Source organism: Haemaphysalis longicornis, unplaced genomic scaffold (assembly GCF_048455015.1).
Source record: "Haemaphysalis longicornis isolate Haplotype H1 unplaced genomic scaffold, Haemaphysalis longicornis Haplotype H1 scaffold_226, whole genome shotgun sequence".
Classification (NCBI taxonomy): Eukaryota; Metazoa; Arthropoda; class Arachnida; order Ixodida; family Ixodidae; genus Haemaphysalis; species Haemaphysalis longicornis.
Genome location: NW_027526303.1, coordinates 195,473 through 204,286, shown reverse-complemented (window position 1 = coordinate 204,286; position 8,814 = coordinate 195,473).

Here is an 8,814-nt window from a genome sequence, read left to right as displayed (position 1 = left end):
CTTGCGCCATTAACATCCAACCATCATCATCATATTGCGGCTAATTCAGCGAGATACGCCGGCGACAATGGATTAGCCGTGTACGAGCAGGTTTTGTCGACCTCCCGTACCTGGGGGCAGACGAGCGCAGTGTGCACTGGTTTACGTGTGTGTGCCATGGATGCGAGAGGCTTCGGCAGGGGCCTGACGAGGTACTGGGTGACGGAGGTGACTGATTGGTTTGTTGTCAATGAACTGTACACGCTGCCACGGAGGAATATCTTATCCTTTAACGGTTGAACTTGGTGCAACATAACTTATGTACGGGGCTAACGCGGCGACTGCACCATTCATCGAGACTTTACAGGAACGGCCCACCAATCAATCTTCAGTGTTCTTATTTTTTACATTACAATATATTTTCCTTTCGTACAGATCAGGCCAGAAGAGAAATGAATTGGAAGCAGCATCCGTCTCCATCGAGCTTCGACTTCTAAAATAATCGCTGAGACGTTTATTGAGCTTTTGCGGATTTCGGCGACCACTTTGGCCGTGTCAACGCCAGCGAACACGCGTCTGTCGCGCGTCTCCTCACAGAGGAACGGAAGCGGCGTCTCGGGAACAATGAGCTTAGTGAGAATCCTATGAACGTGTCCAGTGTATAGATCTATAAGAGCACAGAAGGCCACCGAATGCAGCCAAGTGGAATGGCTCTTTCCCGTTAGATAAGGATGCGATTGTGGACGTGTCTGGGGTGCGAGACAGGCAATAACGTCGGTAGCATTGGTCCCTGAAAGCCAAAACAGTGGAAGTAAGAAGTGACGTGGGAGGCGGTGCCTTCTTTTTCTCTTCCGTTGTAGCGGCGGAGTTCTGATTGGCCTGCTTAAAGAAAAAAGCTGCAGGAATTCGGACAATTGTCTGCTCATGCGTGAGCATTCCTACGCTGCTTTCCCATTTCGCCATTGCCGTGTTTTGTTACATAGAGGTTCGTTACATCCAGGTTTAACTGTATTTTGTGTTTATGGTCACTTTAAACAAGAAAACATTTTTTTCTTGCTTCGCTAACTCATAACATCGAACCGTCTCGAGAACCGGTTCAAGCTTCCGAACCGGTTCGAGAACCGGTGCGGCCCCATGATTTGTAGAACCGGAGCTGAATTGGAGCGAAATGAATTCACCGGAACCTGAACCGGAACCCTACCGGTATTTTTTTTTCGGTTTGAAACCCTGGTAAGAAAGAAAGAAAAACCCAAGCCAAAGGAACAGCGCGCAAAAAATCTTTTATGCCACCGATGGGTGTGTAGGCTAACTAGGCCGCCAAAGTAACATGATAAAAAAGTGGAGCACACTCTTCTGGTGGAAGAACGTTGCGCAACAATCCGTTGCTGTGCCGGACTTCTTTGGCACAGCGGCAGTCCACACAAACGCTGTGGCATACCATGCATACTGACAGGCACACCTAATATTTCTGTAACACTTTCCGCTGGTTTAGACGAAGACGGACCTTTGGTGGGGTATTAAGCTTCCAAGGGCACCAAAGAAAAAGAAGGAAAGAAGGTTGCACACTTAAAGCTGCATCCTGGGAGCTTTAAATGAATTAGCCGGAAGTACACACTATTTCAAACGTATGACATCATTTGGCCGCATGTTCAAGCAAGGAATTCATCGCAGAGTGCGTCTCAATTGCGTTTGGGCGGCAGTCCCTAATTGTCTTTAAAAGAGCTTTCGGGCATTGAAAGTACGGCACCGTGTTTACCCATTAAAAATTAAGGTTCTATTGTGCGTGTTGTTTGGATAATTTAAAAAAAAATTATTTCTTCAATCAACTAAAGTCAGGACTCCTCAATTTGTGTTTTCTTTTTCGCTCTTTTGTCAAGGAAACAAGCAGAAATACTTGGTAAGTGTCATCATCTGTTTATTTATTTATTATACGTTAAAGGCCCCGTACCAATGTTTCTCTTAAAGTAGAGTTACGCGAGCGAACTGAGACATTTTCATTTAGAAACTGGTATTTTTTTAATGTACAGGGAAAATGCGCAGAATATATTTTTTGCAGTGCATTTTGTAAAGTCGTGGATACTACACATATAGCGGTTGCGATTAGACGACCGAAGTTTGCGGAGTGCAGAACCCCGTGTAAGTGGTTCTGCCTGAAGTTATTTCCGTTCTATCTTCCTTGTTAGGTGTGTGTGATTGTTCGAAATTGTCCTACGGCGATTTAGATAGTCAAAAAGAAGTCAAATAGCAGATAATAAAAACCTTTCGATGTATGAAATATTGTTAGAAGCATCGGCAAAAGCTTTTCACTTTTGCCGAATGCTCGGAATCACGTCTTTATATTATCGTTGGTCCCGCACATGGCCCACCACACTGATTGTTTTAAAGTCCCGCCAAAACAACACGTTCGTGCGGCGAAGACTGCTCATTGGCTGCGCTGGATGCGGTTGTTCGAAACAAGGGGCACTCACACCAGAATCTCGGCGACGAAATCTTTAGCTTTTCTTCGAACTGTAGGCTTATTCCGGCGCTCTCGTTCATGGACGTCATTCCGTTGTAGATTCGTTCCGATTGTGCTTTGTCACAAGCATTGTTGAATCACCTAGGCAAGTAATGGCAGTGAGAAGAACGCGGTTCTGCTCTTGCACGAGATGAATAAGCTACACGCTCTCCGGCTTCATTCGGGACGCAAAATGCTGAAAACACTCATAAAATTGAGAAAGCCCAGTCGCGCAAGTGCTGCCGACAAAGCTAAAACTGAAGCTGACCGAGTACTACAATGAAAGTATCGAGACGCTAGGAATGCAGCTCGCGCATACAATGCCCAAAACATGACATTCCCGCGCTGAGAGCTCTTTGAAATACATTGCACGGAGATAATAAAATTATCGCGAGTTCTTTCTAGAGACATCTGAGACTCCTTGCGCATGGGCGAGAATCATAAAGCCGCGTGGGGGCCCGTCACCACAATCTGTGTACTTAGTTACAAACCAATCTGCACAGCTTTTTTTGTTGTTGTTCTCCTGATTCAACCCACAATATCCTCGGGCAACTTTTTACGCGGGCGTCGTGGAAGGCCTCTTACATCCTGATATGCAGATCATCAAAGCTCTTAGAGTGATAGAAGGAACCCACGCATCTTCGGTGACGGTAGCCTGAAATATGACTACGTGCGTACTCGATTCAAGTAATGCAAGAGTATAGCGTCTTGTAGAGGCGTCTTGTACTCTGCAACACGCGAGACCTTTCGCCCACGCAAGGCTCCGCATTTTCAAGAGGGTAGTGCCCGCATCCCATTCAAGGTTCATCGCCAAACTCGTGCATGGCTGCTTTTCTTTTTTTTTCTGGGGCGCTTACACTCAATGACCCGAGATGGAGGCCTCGCTGTTAGGTGTGTGGTGCCTATCCCGACGTTAAACACACTTACTGGACCGGTCCTCAGGCCAGGCGATCACCTCACTTTCTTCATCCACACCTTTTACCATCCCACATTCCATACTCATGGGAAGGCTGGGCAGCTCCTCCGTCTGATCTTCGCCCAATCATTTGGCCTCGCCTCGCCCAGAACATTGCCCACGTGCGGGGCCCTGACACCTGCGGCATACCCGTCTATAAACGCACTCCAGGCCCACCAGAACCCCATTTTCGGCAGCCTGGACATGGGCCGCTTTAAACAAAGTTTGATCTCCCTATCTCTCTCAATACACAATGCTACACTGGGAAGTTTTAATGCGACTTTACAGAGCTCAAGGTGTGTCGTTGCCTAAGCCTGAAATAGGTTTGTCCGTGTTTGTCCGTGTCCCGCAGTACGCCTGACTTCTCCCGCGTGGACGAGGATGATAGCAAGAATTACAATACTTTACATTCGTTTACATGACGCTTCTACTCAAATCATTACAAATGATGCCGACAAGGACGCTTACAGTTAATAATATTCATTGAGGTTTGTTGACGGTGATGACGCCACGAAACTACTACAATAATCTTACTACAGGTTAACTATAATACGTTTCAGAGAACCGCTTCCGGTGACGCTAAACTGCAGCATGCGTGCTTCACCAAAAGCTGCAGCTGTGGCGTGGCCTCATGGCGGACCCACGGTGACAGTGGAAAGCCTGGTGAAAGGTGTGATCGTGAGCTAGGGCCAGGTCGACGCGCTGCCGGGCGGGACTCTCCTTCCGCAGCAAGAACTGCCGGAACGCCGTCTCATCGTCGTAGGCCTCGCACGCAGACTCGGCGTACGAGATGAAGAACAGTTGCTCCGAGGAGAAGTTGTGGGCGTCGGCGAGGCGGTAGTCGGCCATGTTGCCACACAAGGGCTGCAGAGCCTGTCGGAACTCGAGGTGTGCCAAGGCCACGGCCACGTGTTCTAACACGTCTGTCGTGACCGCCTCGGCGGGTTTGTGCACTTGCAAGCCCTCCAAGGGGTCGAGAAGCGTCGGAAAGCGTGCCAGATAACAAGCCTGCTTGCCACGGTATTGGGCACGCGCAAGGGGCGACCACACGGACCTCTCGTCACTGGTCCGTCCGAGCGCTGCTTTTATCAGTGCCCTGGCCAGTCGAACACTAAGACGTGTATCGCGAAGGAGGGACACGTATCCCGATGTGGCCCTCACACTCGTGCTAGGGTTGACAGCCACCAGAGAGACGTGCAGCACTCCGTCAGGACTATGCTCGATGCGCTGAGAGCAGAAGCTGCGAGGTTGCCGTTCGTCATCGTCGTCGTCGTCGTCTATAATGCGCTTTACGTGGGACACGAACTCCTTTTCCACGAACCACTGGTAAAGGCTCAGGGCGCCTGTAGTGTGCGATGGCAGAGGAGGCGGCACGCCGGGAATCGAGCCTGAAAGTAGGACCTCAGACGGGAACCAGAATTCTACTGTGGTACTCTGCACCCTCTGAATCACCTTAAGCTTCATCTCGTCGTCCATCCAAGAAAGGGAACGGATGCTCTCCTCGAGACGCCGTTTCGTTTCATTGGCTACCTTTCGCAGGTGGGTCAGGTTGAGACGGTGTTTGTACACCTCGAACCTAATTTCGAGAATTTGGCGTGGCACCACCCTCTCAGTCATCTGGCGACAGATTCTCTGCCGTTGAAGGGGTGGAACGACTTCGCCCACGTGCGCTGATGAAAACGCCCAAAGGTGGTCGACTGCGTAGTAACCCAGATAGTTTATAGCGTACCGTAGAGGCACATCAGCCATCATTTGACTCACTTCGCTTCCATACTTCGGCGATTGCAACTTTGCGTGGACGTTTTTATTCTTCAAATCGATGAGGTTGCCGAGTGCAGCGTCGAGAAACGCGGTGAAGGGTCCCTTAGCAGCAAACGCGGGCGCAGTCTGCTTGCCGGAATTTATGCTTGCAAGGCTGAGCACGAAGCTGAGCACTTCCATGGCTCTTTTCGCGGTCTCGTTTCCTTCCGGGGAAAGAAAACTCATCAATCTCTCGACTCTCTTGAGGAAGCTGGTGGTCGTGGAGTTATCCCGGAAGTCGCGAAGACTCAGTGGTGCCTCCACAGGCCCCAACATGATGGTCATAGTCGGGCGGAGGCCACGCTCCCCACTCAAGCTGAGCAGTGAGGCCAGTGCGAGCAGCCACATTAGGCGACTCACGGCCCGCCAGAGGTTCAGAGAAACCGGCGCCTTTTCAAATGGGCAGCCCGACAAGCCGGACGAATTGAGGGCGTCTTTTAATGGTGTCGAACTAAGCTCGTTGATGGCTGCCGTGTTTCCGCAGGTTGTCCTGGCGGCAGTGGTGGCATCCCTTTTCGACAGCTCAATATGTCTCCATACGTTGTACTGGATGCCATTCAACGTGGGCTCGTCCGCGCTTTGCATGGTTATAGGGGTGCACGCCCATCTTCGCTTGCAGACGTAGTCGTAAAAACTGTCACACGGTTTTGAGGCTATCATGTTCGCCAGCGGGCTGGCTTCGCTCTTACAGTCCGACGAGTGGCAGAGCTTGTAGTCGCGCATGACAAGTACTGATGCGTCCCCCGACAGGTTGAATAACCACGGGCCGTGAATCAGTGTTCACTCGTCTTCCTCTTCATCAATCACCTCATGACCCCTCGTCGATCGGAAGGAGGCGGATTGTCTAATGAAGGCCAAAACACAGGAAAGTAGGCCTTGCGCTGGATACGGCTTCGCATGCTCCTCACCAAGTCGTCCGTACTTGGTGTAGGCCTCTTACTTGGTGAAGAAGCCAGACTTAACTTCGTGGTGGGCAGGGGTGTCTTAGATGTTGGTGGTGCTTGCGACACCGTGGAGGCAGGTGAGGCTGCTGATGTGGCAGTACTATCAGGGCTTTCGGATTCCTTCTTAGGCTTCATTTTCTTTTTTTCTTTTTCTTGACCTTCTTTTTCTTCTTCTTTTTAAACTTTCCGTTCATTTCCTTTTTCTTTGACTTTTCTTCTTCTTTTAAACTTCTTTTTAATCTTTTTTTCTTCTTCGACTCCTTTTTATGCTTTTCTTTTTCTTGGCGCCATCTTCCACGACATAAGCAGCAACTGCTATGCGTAATGGGTCCCAAGCGCAATGTGCAGCCTCCTTCGCGTTAAAGAAGTCTATGTCACACACACCTGACACGGCTGACTGCCCCCCCCCCCCACCCCACCGACCCAAAGGTAATTTTTGCCGAGTTTTGCGCCTGATTATTCTCCTGCGTTTCTTCTTATTTATGAACCTTATGGCACACACCCGGCCTTTCTCGTTGCTCCTCTTCAATTCTCTGACGTGGGGCCCCTTCTATACTTTTTGTTCGCTCTCTGTACTTTTGTTCGACGCAACCACTTCCCTTTGGCTGTGTCGCCAACACACCCCCTTCTCATGTGCCTGTATGAAGAAGCAAGCCAAGTTGGCTGCTCGGCTGACCACTCCTTATAATTAAAGGTAGCCCTCCTATACAGCCACCCGCAATACTCACATACTTACAAAGGGATAATTGATCAGTAACTTTTATATTTCGTTGTACTTCAGCCGTAACGTTTGTTACATTTGCAATAATTTGAATAGATTTTCAAGCAGTCATGGTAATGTTAGCTTCGGTAAAATGTAAGCATCAGTGTAATTCGTCAGCAAGGTTGACAATTCCGGCTGTTTTCACTAAGGTCAACCAACAAGGGTGACCATTTGTATAATTACCGCAGCAATGATGTAGTTTCTTTATACGCTACAAAAAGAATGATTCGTGACCAACACTTGTATATGGCTTCAGTTTGTAGACTGAATTCGCGACTGTCTGAATTTAGACTGGTGGCATAATTCAACACAACACTATTGAGAGTGCGGCGAACTGGGCAAGTTGGTGAATGTTCATGGTGAAAACAGCCCATCCAAGATGAAGACAGAGAAGGGAAAACACAAACACGGAGAGTAATGTTTGCCGGACCTTCTACGATGGCTTCGTGCACAGTAGTTTCGGCCGTTGTCAGGAAAGAGACCCCCGTTACTGGTTACTGGCTGCCATCAAACAACCGTTAAATCGTGAAACGTATTAGTTCGTCCGAATTTTTCCTTCCACTTGCTAATTGCTGCGAAAACACCAGAGGAAAGGTGGAGGGGGGAAAAACAGCGTGAACACAATCAGGTAAATGTAAACGTTCAGGTTACAAACAAACATTCCTCCGAGGTTTGGGCTTACACAATCTCCTGCACCTATACACCCCTGGCAGCGTACGTCATTTATGGATCCGGTACACATAAACACTTCCGAATGCGAACAAGGCTACGTGACGCTCTCGTAAACTCCTCGGCGGGACCAGGTGCATCGCCCAAGTAGATTTCACAACCACCAGGAAGAACCCGCCTTGTTTCCCAAGGAGACTCGTGTCTAGAGCTGTGGCGCTATGGGACGTTTGTTTTGGCGGGGCAGACGTTTCCTCTGCTTTGTGGTCGTAATGAACTTCGGGCAGTTAGTTATATCGCGGTTAATGTGGGCGAAACTAATGTTACATATGAGGCCGAACTTTGTTGTATTCAAGGAAAAAACTTGACGCCACGTATAACGTGGGCAATACGAATAACGGAACGACCACCAGTTGTGTACGTACAATCAAAACTAGACAGGCATTCCAAAACTAGCTGGTCCGAACTTTGTCGTCGCGCGCGTTCGCTGTCTTAACGATTTATTTTAACCCTTATTACAACAACATCAAGTCCGTCCATGATTTGTTAGCTCGGAAGAAGCATTCTTAAGACCCCAACCGAAACTTACGGTGCCTAGTTCACACAACGGCCGGAATGACAGTGCGCAAGTTCCAACAGGACACGTCCCGTCGTGCAATCAGCTCTCTCCGGTGGAAGGGGGTTGCACAGATATGCTTCTGCAGTAGTGCAGTCTTGGTGGCACGAAATACAGCATGATGTGTGCGAGTGTGTGCGCACGCATGTTCATGGACGCAAACATTGCCGACAGGGACGAGGTTGTGCTGAGCACACAATATCCATTAAGAATCGGAATGCCCAGAGGAATCAGTCGTCCTTCCATGCATTTGTCTCCGTGCAACGACACCTCATCACGGACTTTTGCCACTTGCTTTCATACACAACCGCCATTCAACGAGCCAGGTATTGACGGCCATACTCGTATTTGGGAATGCCGGGGGCCTCGTTAAACGAGGGTGGCCTCGTTCTGCCAACATTGGTGTGTCTCTTCCAGCCGGGTTCGCACGTTTTAGCTCACTGCCTTTTGAACGCACGCTGCCCGTCACGCCAGTGGTAGGCACGTCGCTGTCGAAGGAGTCATTATCGCGGGAGTCGGGCCCGTTAATTCAGGCTACCCATTTTTTTCTCTGCGCACGTTTCTCCCCTTTCGGTGGGCTTTTGTACATGGGTT